General features: G+C 34.8%; 1 long non-coding RNA gene across 3 annotated transcripts; it reads right to left on the bottom strand.

The window, feature by feature from the left end:
- Positions 1-1812: 1812 nt before the first annotated feature.
- On the bottom strand, positions 1813-18819 carry LOC113343565. Of its 3 annotated transcripts, XR_003357297.1 has the most exons (5): positions 18441-18819; positions 18097-18318; positions 17838-17944; positions 17088-17331; positions 1813-1850 (listed from the first exon to the last, which is right to left on the bottom strand). It is a non-coding gene; the product is annotated as an uncharacterized LOC113343565 (long non-coding RNA). The 3 variants fall into 3 exon arrangements; XR_003357296.1 differs by lacking the exons at positions 1813-1850; positions 17088-17331 and having other exon boundaries at positions 17341-17944; positions 18441-18488; positions 18613-18819; XR_003357295.1 differs by lacking the exons at positions 1813-1850; positions 17088-17331 and having other exon boundaries at positions 17341-17944.
- Between the last annotated feature and the right edge of the window lie 216 nt (positions 18820-19035).

Below are 19035 nucleotides of genomic sequence, written 5' to 3'. Positions count from 1 at the left end.
TTTCTCAGGTTCACACTCCATACTTGACTTTCAAACTTATGATCCTTGATAGCCATTTTTGGGTTATATTTTTGTAAAGCTAGCAGACATCCTAGCATCAACCATGGACTCCTTGCAACCACACCGTCATACGCCTATTTCCGTTCAAACTTAAAAACAAAAAGATTTTTCCCTTTCGAAATGATTTCAAACCTCTTGTAGAACGCCCAGATGGAATTGACTTCTTTCTTGACATCATCATGATTAAGTGGATCTTTATTCATGATTTTTCCTAGCAGGATGTATTCTCATTCATCTGCTGCATCCTTAACAACTTGGACAGCAGTAATCGACCTCCTTATCTGTCTTGAAGATCTCGAACTTGAGCCGATACTGACAGTTGACTGCATTCTTGATGACAGATTCTCCACCCCACTGGTACCTTGAGTTTCCATATTCACTCTTGAAATTCTAGTGATTAGGATTTTTTGATAGAGCAAATACTCAGTTATCTCGGTGTTTAGTATTCTGGTTGGTATCTTATAAGGTTATAAAAGAATTCGGTATAAATTTTTTTATTTCCTTATTGAATTTTGGTAACGGAATGCTCTCATACTGATTTCTCGGTACCAAATTATTGGCCATTTTTTGAATTTTAAGGTGGAGAGACATTTTCCTAATTTCACTGCTACAATTACGCTGGTATTGAATGACTGATTTGAAACAGTTTAAACTTTGTGCTACGGTGAAATGAAAGGTTCCAATCATGGCGAAAGATCTCGAGATATTTGAGAAGAAAATGATAACAAGCATGGAAAGCACAGATAGTAAAGGGTAAGAGTTCCAAACGACTTTACAGAACCACAACTATGAAGTAGGATAAACACGAGTGATGGATGGCAAGAATTAATGCAACACTCTCAATAATTGTAAGGACTTGGAGGATCACCATGACTTGGTTCTACGACTAGAGATTACACAATAATCAACCTGGCATATTTGCAAATGATTAACAAACCATTAAATATTTATCAAAATTTTGATATATTTCTGAGACACAACAAAACAAAGGGAAATAGAAAAACAAACAGGAATAAACCTTTGATAACTTCTACAAGATATCTAAAGCTTAACAAAACATTGTAAACGAAAGTTTAAGGAGAAACTAAAAGTTAAACCACAAATTCGTAAGTTGCCGATAAAACATTGTAAACGAAAGTTTAATCTAGTGAAATCTTAAAGAAATTGATGCAAGGAAAAACTCGAGCATGAGAACAGAAGAAAACCCACCAATGGTGTATCATGTATGAGTGTTTCGTGAGAGGTATCTTTAGAGATTTTAGTGCCAAAAATATTTGTAATGAGTTTTAAGACTAAATAATAAGGATTGAGATTCTGCCAGAATAGTCACTTTCTCTCTACACTTGGTTTCAAAGCTTTCGCTCCTCATCTCAAGATCAATAAGGGTCATTGCTCTGATGATCTCTGTGTTTTAAACACCTCAACAACAATTTTGAAAATGCTTTCCCTCTGATGACCATTTGCTCTTTTCCAAAATCGGAAGTCCCCTGAAAAATTAGAAGAAAAAACACACCAAAGTATGCCCGAGTCAGCAGGAAGTAAAAGCTTGAAAAGAACAACCAGAATACAAAACTCAATGATACGTTTAAGAATACGATGCAGTAGTATTATTTCCGTCTCACCTTGGGAAGCTTGGGATCTCCTAAACAAAAGCTTGAAAAGTTCTGTAGAGTAAAAGTTTTGACATATTGGAATCATCATCTTCGACACCCAAAGAGAATCCAGTATCTTTAATCTAAGGCTCGTTTTTTCTCCTCAATGTCGTGATTGTGCTGTTAGAACGACTGACCCTATCAAGGTTTAAGGATATTGAATACGAATACAAATTTTTATGCATCATTCAGCTATACTGACTTCGGAAAGAACATTATACATGCTGGCCACATTAAATGACACATATGATTGATGATTGAAAGTGAAATCTAAGCCTTCTATCTTCGGAAAATGGGTCATTTATCCAAATATTTTTCAAACATGGTTCTAATGGACGAGTAAAAATTAGTATATGTCAAATGGACACCAAAAAAATAGCAAGGATGAAACTGAATTCATCCTACCTTAAACTTAAAAAATAGCGAGGATGAAACCGGATGCATCCTGATGTAAATTAAAAATAAGAAAAAGTAATTGAAAATTGGTAGGATGAAACTGTTTACATCCTGGCTATTTTTAAATATTTTTTCCATTTAAACAGTATCAAAATCTAGATGTTTTTTTCACTCAAAAATTGTTGATTTTGGTCTTTTTAACCAAATTTGTGTTCTATCTTCGTCTTAAGATTTCACATCATTCTTAGCATCAAGATCACAACCTACTCACAGAATGACGGCCTTTGCATAACAATCAAAAATCTAATCACTTATACCGTCGAATAAATTGTTCGTGACTAAGTGACCTATAAGCCAAAGTATGTTAATTGGTTCATAAACTTGCCATAACGTCGTCAACTGGTTCATCCTATAGCCCTTCAATTTTCAAGACATCCACGTATCTGTAAGAGAACAAATCAGTCCCAAAAGCATAAAATTACAACAATTATTGGATTCTGTGTGTGTCACAAACATTCGGTGCCTAGTTATGCAAAAACACAAAATCCAATCAAAGTGAAGATAATCACCCAAGTAGAGAAAACTTACTCGTTGGAATAAGAATATAATAAAAAGAACATATACAAACCTATTATGTCTTTTGATTTTTTCTCTTGCTTACACACTGATTTTCCCTTTTCCTGTATTTCTATGAATCACCAATCTTTTCTGATGGATTATAGGATTTCTTCTTTTTTTTGGAAATATTGTTGTGATTAAACCTAATAGATCGTAATGCCACGTAGATAGGTTTTGATAGCAAAAGATTCAGCCTCAAACTCCTAGCAATCCTAATGGTTTTTTTTTTGAGTTGATTGAGCTGATGATGATGAAAGACTTCCATGATTTAGGTTTAAGTTAATGATCAAAGGCTCTGTAATCGCATGGTTTAATGTTACGACTTGCATACATATATATATATATAATCTTTTTATTTAATCTTTAGAAATCCATGTTTAATGTCTTTAAATTCCATGTATTTGATATTTAATTTTTTTATTTTTTCATGTTTTTCATGGTTGATTTATTTGAAGATGATGTATGAATTCTTATTATTTTAACGAAATCAAGAAGTAATCTTGTTCCTTCAAAAAAAAAAATGTTACGGCTTGCATATATAATAGATTAGTACCCGTGCCACGCACCGGGTTTCTTTTCTTTCTTTTAACAAAATAACCAAATTTTTGGTTTGGTGTGCGCGGGGGCTTCGCCCCGCCCCATGGCAAAACATTTTTGATTTAGTGTCTCGCCTTTCTCGATTTGCATTAGATAGATGGAGTCATGGAGAAGAGTTATGAAATATGTGCGGATGTTATTTATTTTTTTCTTTTATTTTTTGCAGAAAATATTTGTGAAATGTGAGTTTTTTTTTTCTTTTTTTTTGCCCCTTTATGTATTAATTTGGAAAAAAAGTCATCAGATGGTAGGTACTCGACTGCTAAATTGAATATGGACTTCCATAGAATTCCAAATACGATAAATTAAGTTTTCTTTTTGAGATTGTAATTTTTAGACCAATCATACGTTGCCAAGTGTCCTCACCAAAACTCTCATTTCATACAAAACTTATTTCGGCAAATAGGAAGTGAGGGTTTCCTCACGTTTGATAGACGCATTTATGTGTCTAATATAGCCCAATTGTATACATTGTTAGTACCCATTTTTGTGCTTATTATGTTGTTTTATTTATTTGTAGGTGTTTTTGGAAAAATAATCCCTTGCGGCGAAATGGTCTCAAAAATGTGGCATTTGGACCTCCGTTGATAGTATACCGGAAGCTCCCCAGAAGTGGACCGGAAGTACCCCAGAAATACCTCGGAGGAACCTCGAAAAAGTGCGGAAAACATCCCAGAAAAATTACTAAAGGCACCCATGTTTTGGTTATTTCCACCCCAAGAAGTCTATTTCAACCCCACTTGCTATTTGCACCCCTGAACTGGATAGGGGAAGGTCTTCAACAAAATTCAATTTTTTTTTTTTGGCGGGAAATTTTTCTTCTTCCCTGGCAGAATTTCGTTCGACATTTTGATGGATCTGTTGGGAGATTAAAGAGCTGAAACTTAATGGGTATATGTTATATTAGTATAAGAAGATATTATGGTGGTTGGGATCGATCAACTTTGGCCAGAAAATCAATTCCCGATCAAAACAGGAGAGAAGAATATTGGTTTCATTTTTGGAAAGAAAATCACGTAAAAGATGATGCATGGTTGTGGAGTTAAGACCAGATACTTTCCTAGGTTGCGTATCAATCAGTTTCTGAAGATTTTCAAGGAAATTAACGTACACAGAGAAAGAAATAAGAAATTATTCTCAAAAATAATTTTCTTCACTGTGAAGATTTTTGAGGAGTTATGGCGAGATTAAATGAGGATTAGGAGTATAAATAGGCTCTATGGGTCGACTAGAATGGGGGTCGAGAGTTGGGAGGAGAGAAGGAACGCTGCAGAATCGAGAACCATGATTTCTCTCTGCTGCTGCTGCCGCCATTGATGAAGATGAAGAACACGAAGAACGGACTCGCAGCAGCAGTCGTTTATCAACAGTGTCTAAGACACACACTCGTGGGTCGTAGTTCGTCGTACAACAACAGTTATCATTTATCGTTCTTCTTGTAACAGCTGAACAGTGCCTTTGCAACAGTTATTTCTGTTGCGATTTTTCTGTTCAATTGTTTTACACCTTTTCATCATTTGTAAACCACTTTTTGAGCAATAAATAATTATTTTGAGAGCATTTTTATTATGATGAGCTAAAACCCAACACTGGGACGACGGAGGAGGCCAAACTTCATACTTGGGGTAATTTCATTAATTCTTTTTAAGACTTTTGCATTAATTTAAAATTGAAATATGATTTGAATTAATTGGTTGTTATTTAATTTGATGATGTATGCTTGGCTTAGGTGTTTTGATACATCATGCTTAGGACTTACAATCAATGTTTTGAAAATCTACTTTGGCAAAATAAGAGTCCATATAATTTATATTTTGAGTGATTATTGTTGAGAATAAATCATTCAGCCCTATGTTGTGAAAATTGGCCGAATCATTAGTCCCAGTACCTCTCGCCCATTGTGACAAATATTGTGTATATATTTTTATTTTTAAATCTTTACAAGTCCGAGCAACGAACTTTTACTACCACTTTCAATATTACAACAACGTTCAGAATGAAAACTTTATTTTTCTAGGCCCTTAAGTCTTTAGATATATTATGCCACTTACGGGATTTTGAATAAAAAAGGTTATTCCTCTTCCAATATGGGTATCTAAATCCAAATATTTGATCATAGGGGGTGGGACGGATGTGTGACTATAACATTTATAAAATAAAAGCCTATTTGTGTTTATTTGTGTTTTGGAGCTGGTGCTATGCCTGGAGTTTGCAACAACTTAGTGTCTTAGATTTTTGATCCTTGCATGGTTTGAATGGTCCATGGAAACGATTTCACTTGAGTTTAAATGGCATCAGAATCAATAAGTTCAAGGCTCTCTTTATAGAAGATAGTGGAACTTGACCAAAGCAGGGATGAGAGAATAAGGATAGCATCCTCTACTAATCTAGATTAAAGGCCCATTGCTGTTTTATATGCATCTTCTTGTATATGTTGCACATGAAAAGGAACCCGCACAAAAATCAATCTACCGAGCTAAATGAAAAAATATTTGTGATATCGGTGCTATACTGCTATAATAAGAGCTACGTCCCCTTTATATTGAAAGGCACGAAAAAAACTTTCTTTGCCAAAGCTTCAAGAAATCACAAAATCATAAATCCTTTCAAGTAAAACCCATCAAAAACGTTTGGTGGTGGACGGAAGACAATCAAATTTGTGAGGATGCAAGTATCCCAATTATCTAAAAAATGGTTAACTTCTATAGAGCAAATGGCTGACCAGTAGAAGTTTCTTTAGCAAATGCTACTTTTTCATCGATTAAAGCTAACAGTTTTAGCTAAGCCTTAAATAATCATAACGACAGTTGGCAATGATGAATCTTTTGCGTTTTTACATTACAATTGGAGGTTGAACGAAATGAAATTTCAGAAGGAGAATTTGCATTGGTACTGGAAACAACCATCTCGCTTAATTCAGCTTCATCTTAAATTTTTAGAGAAAATTAGAGGAAATTTAGAGTAATGATTTAATCCTTTTTGACAGAAGTAGCAAAAGCAGTATCTCAAGCGACATACAAAACCCCAAGACATGGAAGAAAGCCCCTTACCATATAAATTGACGTTGTGAGCAAAAGATGCTTTTGCTCCGGAGGATAGCAAAGGACTTGTATTTGGCAGGTTAATACACCTAAGACAATCACAAAAAGTCCCGTTAGAGAACAGGATATTCATAATCGAAGCTGGGTCGGAAATCAAAAAAAAGAATCTCTTTGATGTTTGTGCATTATACAACAACATAAAGCGTAATATAATACATGAACTCAACAAATTGGAGGAAAAGAGAAGCACCGGCTCGAGTTCTAACATCTTGATAAAACCCATAGAAAAAGAGGAATAAAGGGTGAGTACCTCACAATTGGTGTTCGGGTTTCGAAGTTACGCTCTCAGCAACCTAAAACACACAGAGAATGTAGACGGTGGAGATTAGGTTTAGGGTGTTTGTAATTGCATGATTATATGTTACTGCATATATATACATGTACAGAAAGGATTATTAAGAGTTACCGATTTCCTTTTTTAACACGAATTCTAGATTTTCTTAATAACCGATTTCCTTTCTAACAGGGATTTTTTTATTACGTTTTCTTTTTTTTTTTTTATTCAACGATTTGGACGGAAGTTTTGTCCACTCTTATTAAAGTACAGTTAAGTATAGGTGTAAACGTGATGTAACTAAATAATTCAAGTTTAAATTCTAATATAAGTATTGTCTACCTACTTTTTTATTAACACCGTTACTACGAACAGTTAAATAGCTTATGCAAACAAAGTGTAACAAAATTTTAATTATTAAAACCAATAGAGTTATGCCAAGTGTCCTCACCATAGCTTCTACATTAGAAAAGGCCTTTCTAGGCCAATAGGAAGCGAGGGTTTTATCACCTTTAATGTGAGAGCTTTATTTTTCAAGGCCTTTAAGAGGGAAGATATATATATATATATATATAAAGAAAGCCAATTCTTTTTTTGGCACGAACTCCTGATTTCAACCGATTTCCTTTTTTTGGTGTGTCAACGATTTCCTTTTTTAACAGGAATTCCTTTTTAAGAGTTTCACGTTTTTTTTTTTTAAATTTATTTAACGATTTGGACGTGAGTTTTGTTCACCCTTGCTAAAGTACAGTTAAGTATAGGTGTAACCACAGTGTAACTACAGTCAAACCTCGATAAATGAATGACCTCGGGACCAGACAATATTTTCTCAATTAAGAAGTTAAATTGTGTAAGAGAAGATGTACAAATGTAGATAGAGGGAAAATACAATTGCAAACTGTTTCCATCATTGTAAGATTTGGTTCGAAGATATAGATGTTCCAGAACTAGAAAATGGTCAATTAGAAGAAGATATCCTAGAGTTCATTGGTGTCATTTTTTATTTACGTTATAGAAATTTGATGGACGTCGAACATGTTTTAAACTATCCTAACGAGAATGATGCAGCTATGGAATATCCAACAGACAGAGAAATTATTGAGTCAGTAATGAATGACGAGAATGATACTGAACCAGATGATAGTAGCGTAGTACCAAATATTTCATCTCAAGATGCCTTTCAAGCGATGGTCACTTTAAAAAATACTTGATACAACACGAGCAAAATATTCCAGAAATGCGTGCAAGCATTGCATAAAATTAAGGATGCGATGCATTTTGGTTTGCGTGAAAAAAAAAAGTTATTTAACCATATATGATTTTTTTTGAGTTCATTTCTACATATATTTTTACTTAAAATTTACTGATTATGTATTTTGTTTATTTTTATATATATTTTTTTGTATGGAAATTTAGTGATTATTCATTTATATTTTTACAGGGACTTTAAGGATTCAACTTTTTTTATTCATTAATGCATTAAGTGAGGTTATTTATTTATCACCTTGACCCGGGACCAGAGAAAATTGTTCATTTGGAGAGGTTATTCATTTATCGAACATTCGTTTATCGAGGTTTGACTGTAATTGAAGTTTAAATTCTAACATAAGTATTGTCTACCTACTTTTGTTTCACCACCATTACTAACAGACAGTTAAGTGTTTGATGTATCCAAATTGTAACCAAGTTTTAATTATTACAATCAATAGAGTTATGTCAAGTGTCCTCACCATAACTTCTGCATTAAAAAAGGCCTTCATAGGCCAATAGAAAACGAGGGTTTCATCACCATTTAATGTGAGAGCTTTATTTGTCAAGGCCTTTAAGGAAAAGATTGACCTCCGATTTAAACCCAGCACACAAGCATGTCCGCTCGAAATCTCAAATCTTATCTCCAAAATAAATTTCACCAAACTTACGTCAATTATGGTTTACATTTATGAATGAACGCTATTGCTAGGTAACGTCACTATGCTGTGACCTACGGGAATAAATCACGATTCTCCAAGTCAAGCTCAAGTCTGTTGTATACCAACTCCTTAACCACAGTATTTCCTTTAATTAGCTAACTAGGCAGTTTCCTTATTTAGTTAAGATTCTTAAATACGTAAGTTACTTATTTTAGACAAGTATTGATTAGTATAAATACTCAGTTCCAGAGCTTGTTTGAACACACTTCAATTAATACAATTTCAGTTCTTTTATTATTACAAAGCAGAGGTGGCTAATCCCCATAAAAAAAGATTTTATCTTTAGGGTTCTATCTATTTTTTTTTGTGTTCTTAACAATTGTTTTGGTTTAGAACCCTAACATCGTACTGAGCAGGTTCGATATATTCCTAAAATTTCAGCAGTTTTTTTTTATCATGACGGTTGTGGAGTTAACAGAAGAAGTTAAAAGTTTAAAAGATGATATCAAAGAGTTAATCACTTCCCTAACTAAACAGCGACTTGATGACATTAAACAAGCTGAGATTAAAGCGGGAGTTGACAGAGAAAATCACAAAGAAGATATATCTGCTTTAACAACATCCTTGACAACAACTTTTAACAACTGCGATGAAAGAAGCTATAACTGATGCTCTCGGTACAGGCAAAATAGGCAATCATCAACATAATGGCAATGGCAGTGGCAGTGGCAATGGCAATAATCATGGTAACGGTGGTGCTGGCACTCTTCCACCTATTCGTACGGGTTCCATCAACCTAGATTTTCCAACTTTTGATGATACCAATAATGACGGATGGATTTTTCAAGATGAGCAGTATTTCAACCTATATTCAATCAATGCGGATTTTCAAATTCAAGTGTCTGCTGCTCATCTAACAGATGATGCCAATTCCTGGTATCGTTGGTTTAAAAAGTCTAATCCTACACCATCTTGGGAAGATTTTTGTTCTCTAATTCGTGACATATTTTGGTATCACAAGTTTATAAATCCACATATTGCATTGACAAAGTTGTCTCAATCAGGTACTGTCTGACAACTAATCTCTGAGTTTGAAAAAATGATAAATTTTGTTCATGATCTTCCTACACAGTACCTTGTTGATTTATTTATTACTGCCTTGGGAGAGGATATTGGCACTGGTGTTCGTTTATTTGAACCCAAGACTTTAGCCGAAGCCTTCAAAAAGGCAATACAACAAGAAGATAATATCATTGCAGTCTCTTCAGTTTCCAAACCTTTTCGTTAAAACCCTTCTAGAACCTCAATGGCTACCAACCAACAAATAAAAAAATCAACATTACCACCTGGAGCTAAAAGATTAACATGGGAAGAACAAAAAGAAAGACGAGAAAAGGGTCTTTGTTTTAATTGTGATGATTATTACAAGCCTGGTCACTTATGTGTCAAACCAAGACTATTGATCTTAGATATGCCTCAAAGTATTTATGACACCGATGATCAGAACTTCGATGAAGAAATTCAGCCTCCAAATTCTGATACTACCAAATTACCGCAGGAACAAGAACTGAATATTTCTTTCCACTCTTTGATGGGTTCTAGTTTTCCAAACACCATGTGAATTCAAGGTTTTATTAAGTCCCAGGATCTTACATTTTTGGTGGATTCTGGAGCTACGCACAATTTTCTTCATCCAACAATTGCAAAGCAATGTGGTTATAAGATTGAATCAAATTCTTCTTTATGTGTCACAGTAGGTGATGTAGGTCAGTTACGTACCCATGGGTATTGTTTAAACGTGCCAATTAAGCTACAACAATATACTTTTCTGGTTGATTTTCATCTTTTGGACATAAGAGGCTGTGATGCAGTGTTGGGTGTTCAATGGTAACGTACATTGGGTGAAATATCTTGGGATTTTACTCAGCTGACGATGCAGTTCAAAGTTGGTGAAGAGAATATCATCATACGTGGAAAAAATTCTTCATCTGTCATGCTCCTGGATGTATTTCCCATGAAACATTTATTACGCAGAGAGACTTATGGTTTTCTTCTTCAACTATCTTCAGTTAATACTGTTATTGATTCTACTTCAGTTGTGCCGCCTGAGATCCAACAACTATTGTCTGAATATGAAGATATTTTCAAGATTTCAAATATTCTTCCACCTGAACATTTGCATGATCATCATATTCAACTACTTCCTGGTTCTACTCCAGCTAATGTGAGACCTTATCGCTATCCACATTTTCAGAAGGATGAAATAGAAAAAATTGTGATAGAATTATTACAACATGCTGGTTTCATTAGACCGATCTCTAGTCCCTACTCTTCTCCCATTTTAATGGTTCGCAAAAAAGATGGTTCTTGGAGGATGTGTGTGGATTATCAAGCTTTAAACAAGATGACTATCAAAGATAGATTTTCCATTCCAATGGTGGATGAATTGTTGGATGAATTACATGGAAAAATCATTTTTTCTAAATTGGATTTTCGTTTTGGTTATCACCAACTTAGAGTGTATGCGCCTGACATTCCGAAGACGGCTTTTAGAACTCATGATAGTCACTACAAATTTCTTGTCATGCCTTTTGGTCTTTCAAACGCACCTGCCACTTTTCAGAGCTTCATGCATCATATTTTCAGGCCTTACTTACGCAGGTTCGTGCTTGTTTTCTTTAATGATATCTTAATTTATAGTGACAATCTTGATGATCATATCAAGCACTTATCTTTAGTGTTTGACATTATACGCACTAATAAGTTGTTTGTTAAGGATTCAAAGTGTGCATTTGCTCAAAGTTCTATTGGCTATCTTGGTCATGTTATTTCATCTGAAGGAGTTTCAGTAGAGAATGAAAAAATACAATGTACTTTTTCATGGCCAATTCCTGCTACAGTTAAGGCGTTACATGGATTTTTGGGTTTAGCTGGTCATTATCGAAAATTTGTTAAGGATTTTGGAAAAATAAGTGCACCATTAACTCAGCTACTCAAAAAAGATGCTTTTGTTTGGACTGAAAAATCTACTGCGGCTTTCAAACAACTCCAACAAGCTTTAACTTCAACATCAGTTTTAATACTTCCAGATTTTACAAAGGAATTTGTATTGGAATGTGATGCTTCGGGGAATATATTAGTTTTTCTTCTAATGCAATCAAATAGGACAATTGCATATTACAGTAAACCTTTATCTGATAAAAATTTGAATCTCTCTATATATGATAAGGAAATGCTCGTTGTTGTTTCTGCAGTTCAAAAATGGCGTCCATATTTACTTGGGAGGCATTTCAAAATTTATACACAACATAGGAGTTTAAAGTATTTTTTGGATAAAAAATTATTTTCTATGGAACAACAGAAGTGGTTGTCAAAATTGTTAGGGTACGATTATGAAATAATTTTTCGTAAAGGAAAAGAAAATGTGGTTGTTGATGCTTTATCTCGTCTTCATGGCTCAGTTTTTCTCCTTTCTGCACCAATTTTTTCTGGTCTTTCTGACATCATTAAGGAGTGTCATGCTGACACAGAACTGAGTGTTGTTATTCAACAGATACGTAACAATGAGTCTTGTAAGCCATATTTTTCATCCGAGAATGAAGTATTGCGCTACAAAGGTAGAGTAGTCGTACCATCATCTTCCGCTTGGCGCACTACTTTATTGGAAGAGTTTCATTCAAATCCTGTTGGTGGGCATTCTGGATTTTTACGTACATATAAGCGTCTACAACACAGTTTTTATTGGAAAGGTATGAAACAATAAGTTAAGCATTTTATTTATAATTATGATATTTGTCAGCGTAATAAAGCTGAAGCGGTAGCCCCTCCAGGATTTTTGAGTCCTCTACCTATACCTGCTGATATTTGGCTAGACACATCGATGGATTTCATTGATAGGTTTCCACTTTCACATCGCAAAAACTCTATTCTCGTGGTCGTATATAGATTATCTAAATATGCCCATTTTATTGCACTCTCTCATCCTTATTCTGCCATCTCTATTGCTGACATTTTTGTACGAGAAATACTTCGTTTTCATGGCATGCCAAGAACTATTGTCAGTGACCGTGATCCCATTTTCATGAGAAATTTTTGGGAAGCCTATTTTTTTTACCGGATACCAAGTTATGTAGAAGTTCAGCATATCATCCACAATATGATGGAAAAACTGAAGTTACTAATAGAACTTTAGAATGTTATTTACGATGTCTTGCTGGGACAAAACCTAGTGAATGGTCAAGATGGTTACCATGGGCAGAATGGTGGTATAACAAAAGTTTTCATTCAGCAATTCAGATGACTCCATATCAAGCAGTCTATAGTCGCTCACCTCCAACAATATCATCCTACTTACCAGGTTCTACATCTGTCAATGATGTTGATTCTATGTTAAGAGATAGAGATCATACTTTAAAGCTTTTGAAGTTCCATTTACAAGCTGCTCAATTAAGAATGAATAATTATGGTGATACACATCGTACTGAGAGAACTTTTTCAGTCATTGATTTGGTTTCTTAGACTGCAGCCTTATAGGAAAAACACAGTTGCAACACATGCTTACTCTAAACTTCTCTCCTAAGTTTTATGGCCCATTTCGTATCCTTGAAAGAATTGGTGCAGTGGCTTACAGGTTGGATTTACCTACTTCAAGTCGTATTCTTTAGCTGTTATGGATACTAATCTTCCAATTACAGTAGATGATGATAAGTGGGAACCAGGTAAAGATTTGGAACGAAAGATGTTCAAAAAAGGAGCTCATGGAGGCACTAAAGGGTTTGTCCAATAGGAGATCATCCAGTGGAGGAAGCTACTTGGAAAGATGCTGATGAACTACTACTACGATTTCCAGAATTTGATGCTTGAGGAAAAGCATACTTTCAAGAAGGGTGGGATGTTGCGTACCAACTACTTAACCACAGTATTTCCTTTAATTGGCTAATTAGGCAGTTTCCTTATTTAGTTAAGATTCTTAAATACGTAAGTTACTTCTTTTAGACAAGTATTGATTAGTATAAATACTCAGTTCCAGAGCTTGTTTGAACACACTCCAATTAATACAATTTCAGTTCTCTTATTGTTACAGAGCAGAGGTGGCTAATCCCTATAAAAAAGGATTTTATCTTTAGGATTCTATCTATTTGTTTTGTGTTCTTAACAGTTGTTTTGGTTTAGAATCCTAACAAAGTCAAAGCAAATGAAACCGGAGCTTGTTAGCTCAAACTAGTTCGAGTTCTTAAAGTACACTAGTAACGCGATGAAATGCTAATGCTAAAGACTTTAAATACCACTTTGCAATTCTTCAAAGTTCACATTCATTTGATCAAGCAAACACTTCAATTAACAATTTTATTTTAAGTTCGTTCATTATAAATAAGCCATGAATTCATCCTGTAAGAGTACTCAACTGACATTATTCTTTCATCTTCTAGTCCATCTTCATCTCTCGTTCTTTCTATTGGTCAGAATGGCTCAGTTCCCATTAGAAAGTCATGGATGCCATGACTATGAGCAAAGAGCACTCTTAGAATTCAAATTCCCTTTGAGTGATCCTGCAAAACGTTTATCATCCTGGAAGGACAGCTACCAACATCGTAATTGTTGTAATTGGCACGGAGTTGTATGTTCATATGACACTAATCGCGTCATCTCCATCAACCTTCGAAACATAGCCAGTGAAGACTACTACCATTATTGGTCACTCTTTCTGCTCAAAAATGTTCAATTCAAGGGCCTTTACCTTCTTCATTCTATAACCTCTCTCAGTTACAGTCTCTAAAACTCTCTGGTAATAACATTGCAGGTTATCTACATTCTTCTATTTCAAATTTAAGATTCCTAAAAATTCTCAACTAGGATTACAACAATCTCTAAGGTTCAATACCTGAATCAATCTGTGAGATGTTTTCCCTTCGAAAAATTTCTTTTATGTATAATTAACATAACAGGAACCATACCAAGTTGCCTTGCAAACCTCCATAACCTTACTATCGTTAGTGTTTCTGGAAACTCTATTGGAGGCACTGTTTTATTGGTCAATTTCATAAACAAGTTAAACCTAACAAGCCTAGACCTTGGGCCGAATAGTCTGACTGTAGTTGTAGATCGAAGCTTCCATTCGTACTCGAAATTCAAATTAGAGTTTCTAAATTTGCAATCATCCAATTTAGAAGGAGTAATCCCTACCTCCATCTGTAAATTCAGTAATCTCAAGGGTTTAGACTTGTCCCAAAATCACTTAACAGGAGTCCCTTCTTGTTTCTCCAGACACAAAAATATTTCTTATTTCAATTTGTCGAGCAACCAACTTAGTGGTTCTCTGCCTCTTCCACCTAAAAATGACATTGGATGGCATGACACTTTTGATGTATCAGACAACAAACTCAGTGGTAATATCTCAGCAGATTGTGGAAAAAGACTTTCTAGTTTTCAAACCATTAATATAGCTGGGAATGAATTTTCAGGTTCAATTCCCTTTCCTTTATGTTCAGAAAATCAGGTCCCTTTTTCATTGACCTCTCAAACAACAAATTTTTTGGGTTTATACCTACTAGCATAGGCTATTGCTATCTTTACTCTCTAAACCTTGGCAGAAATTATCTCACGGGAAATATTCCAACTGAGCTTCAAAATTGTTTGACGTTGAATGATCTTCAACTAAATGACAACAATCTTGATGGTACTCCTCTTGAATTCATTAGTAAACTTGAAAGTATTAGAGTTGTAAGCTTAGCGAATAATAACTTTGGAGGGACTATACCCACTGTGTGTAGTTGGGCTCTGCTACAGATTCTTTCTTTACGGTCAAACAAGTTCAACGGGTCAATCCCTCAACAGATTACTCATTTGGAACAACTCCAGATACTAGATTTATCGCAAAAAAATTTCAATGGGGTAATTCATAGGACAATAGGAAGCTTACGGAGACTAATAACTACTAAGCCGTTCCTTTATGGCGGCGATGATGTTGGTTTGCGATGGCAAATGTCATTGAAAGGGTACGTGATCCAATTTCAGAAACTGTACAGCTATACTTAAGAAATTGATCTACCGGGCAACGATCTAGAAGGAAACATCCCAGAAGAGTTTGGTCTACTAAAAGGGCTCACCACGCTTAATCTGTCACATAATCGCTTTTCCGGCATAATCCCAGAAAGTGTTGGAAGCATGAGCGGTTTAGAGTCATTGGATTTGAGTTTCAACAACTTATCTGGAAAGATCCCACAATCTTTAGCATCAATGGATTCTCTTGAGTTTCTGAATTTATCAAATAACAACTTGAGTGGCAAGATCCCTAAGAGGACCTCATTTTGATACATTGAGTGAAGATGGTTCAGCATTTGCCAATAACAGTTTGTTGTGTGGCTTCTACATAAATAAAACTTGCGAGGATGATCAAAGAAGTAATGCTACTGATGGTAATTCTCCAAATGAAGGATATGAAGATGATAAAGAGGATGTGAAAGATAAGTTGTTGTATGCTATCGTTTCTTGGGGATTTGCTGTTGGATTTTGGGGTCTATTCTTTGTTTTGCTTATAAAGAAAGAAAAATGGTGGTTTGATATCGGAGATTAGTAAATGTAATTGCAGTGAGAGTTGTTAACTGTCTATTGAAAGATTGAATAATGTTTTAGATTGTAATTGTATTGTTTGCTCAAATGTTATCAACGATAAGGTTCCAATATGGCTTTTATCTTTTCTTTTTCTTTCATAAGTAAAATCATGGCTGTATTTATACGTTGATTTTCGCGTTTATAGTATTTATCTCTTTACTTTCAAATTATACTCAGCTGTAGACTATTGGGAAAATCCAGTTTCACAGCTACAATTCTAGGAAATTTTGGACCAAATCTCAGTGTGGGTGTATTTATGTTAGGACCTACGCATTAAAGAAAATAGAGGTATAGTTTGATTTTTCAAGTCAAGCTCACAGTAGAATAGTCATTGCAACGAAAATTTAATCGACTTCTAATAATTCAACAAGTTTGGATTTCTAACTGGAAGTGACAAATCCTCCTTGAGGCTTCTGCAAAGTTAGAGAATTCCTTATCAGGCTAACAATCTTAGACGGTAGTTTGAGCATATATGGCTTATTTGTGGGACTAAAGTTTGGATTGAATTCTTCATGAACAAAAATAAATTTGCAGTTTTGTGAAGAAATTGCTCTGCTTCTGACTTTTTGGATTAACTAGTTTCCAAACGCCTATGGGGTTTCTTGCAGAAGAAGTCTAAACGCAAGTTATACATACACATACTAACCAGCGTATTTTAACATCTATTTTGTTTTGTGGGTACATCAGTTCAATCTTACAGCTTCTTAATGAAATGATTGTCAAACATGCAAGCATTTTTTATTGCATGGATTACTAGCTATTATGTTTCAGCTGATTTAAAACATAAAGCACAAAACTTGTATTCATGAAGTATAAAAGTCTTTTGCGAGTTGCGTACCAAAAAAAAAGGGAAAGAAAATTCACTTACAAGCCTGGGGTCGCTTTCCTTCCATTTTCGTCACCATTCTCAAGTACATCCTTAACAGCTGCAGGTAGGACTCTTCAAAATTCATTCACATACTCACTTCCTTTCCATTTACCAATTTGCAAAATATCATTTGCCAAGTATAAAAATGTAACACGTTTTTCTTTTTGACTTTTAAATAGCTTATCCGATGTTTCAACAACTTGCTTCGCTTTTTTCCGATGAAAAATACACCAACTTGGTAATGCTGACCAGAAGTTAATCGGCAACGCATATAGAAACTTGAAGGATAAAGGCTAAAATGCAGACGCGAAGAGTTTCAGATTCATACCCTAGAAAACTCCAATATATACTCCAAAAATAGCTAAACGAAAAAAGAAGAAGAAGAAGAAGAAGAAGAAGAAGAGAGATCAAACACAGGCTCAGTAATTAGATCCAACTAGACCAACCTATTTTCTTTTACTACGGTTTTGATCAAACCCTAATCCTCCTATTTCTGTTTTTCTATCTCATTTTTTAAGTAAAATCCTCCCCTGGGAGTTTTCCCAAAAAAAAGAAAAAAAAGAAAGACAACCAATCTACCGACTAAAAAAACACATTCTTTAAAACCATCTCCTTAGTTAAAAATATTTCTATTCAGAATCAATGTTCCTAACATTTAGGATCACAAACAAACTAGTCATTTGTAAGACATCAAACTGTTGAAATTATTACAGCAGTTAATTTGGATGTGAGAAGAGTCTCAAGGGATACACTCAATGCTTTGTTGTGAATTGTTGAGCTAAGAAAGCTTCTCAGCTAATATCTGCCCGCTAAAACCAGTTGTCATGTTGCCCTTTCTAGCATGTACTCACTGAATTCTACAACATTACAAACAATATTAGCATTTTCATGCTTCAAAAAAAAAAAAAAAAAACTATAAGAAGTTGGAATCGACATATAAGTCATTTATGCACTCTAAGGAAGCACATATCAAGAAGACATGTAAGTTATAACATAGGCATAAACATACCTCGAAAGAAACCAATACAGTCTGCATCTTAATACCCCACAAAAGCTACAAACAGATTTCAATTTGAACCTCCATCTTCTCTGAATCAAAAAACTCAGATTCACCGTAACCACCACAGACATTTCCATCTCGGGTCCAAGAACAAGCTCTATTATTCATTCAAAACCCATATTATCAAATCTTAATAATACCCAAGTTCCATCTTTATTCTTCAAGCAAAATCTGAACAACAACAATCAAATCACCAAACCTTCTGCAACTCAATTTACACCAACATTTGTAAACCGAATCTCAAACAAAACCTATGTAAAAAAAAACAGAGATCATCCAATGCTTATCCATACCTGATCCTTCAACCGAATTAGCTCTTCACTTAACCTATTAATCTCCACCTGCACAGCAAAAACAACAAAAGCAATGAGAATTTACAGTAAAATATTGAAGAAGAAGAAGATGGTTATAGATCGAAGAATATAATGCAACGACTAAGATGAAATCATGGTGGAACGAGTTTACTTCCATTAATAGATCGAATCATGGTGAAGAACTGCGCTGCTAGGTCAGTTCTCGGATTTGAGATTAGGGCTGGATTTTGGATTTGAGATCTCTGAAATCAGTAAATCATTCGACCTTAACCTCGAAGAGATTAATGAACTGAGACTTCATAAGTTCTCTGAAATCAGAGTAGTGGAACCCTAATAATCAGAGAAGAGCACGAGAGAGAGAAAGGTCAGAGGAGAATGAGATAGAGTGAGGTTTCTTTCGATAATAATAGTCAGCCGAGTCAGTTATGATATGAATGGGCTGAATCGACTGATTCATCTAAGAGTGTCGGCAGCCACACTCGCTAGTCGCACGCGTACAACTCCAATTTGTTGCTATTCGTAACAAAAATAAACGGTTGCGAGTTTTGTAACAAAGGAAGACTGTTGCAAAACT

The sequence above is a fragment of the Papaver somniferum genome, unplaced genomic scaffold (genome assembly GCF_003573695.1).
Source record: "Papaver somniferum cultivar HN1 unplaced genomic scaffold, ASM357369v1 unplaced-scaffold_6, whole genome shotgun sequence".
NCBI classification, from domain to species: Eukaryota; Viridiplantae; Streptophyta; class Magnoliopsida; order Ranunculales; family Papaveraceae; genus Papaver; species Papaver somniferum.
The sequence above is the reverse complement of the archived record's forward strand: the minus strand, read 5'-3'. Positions and strand labels throughout refer to the sequence as shown.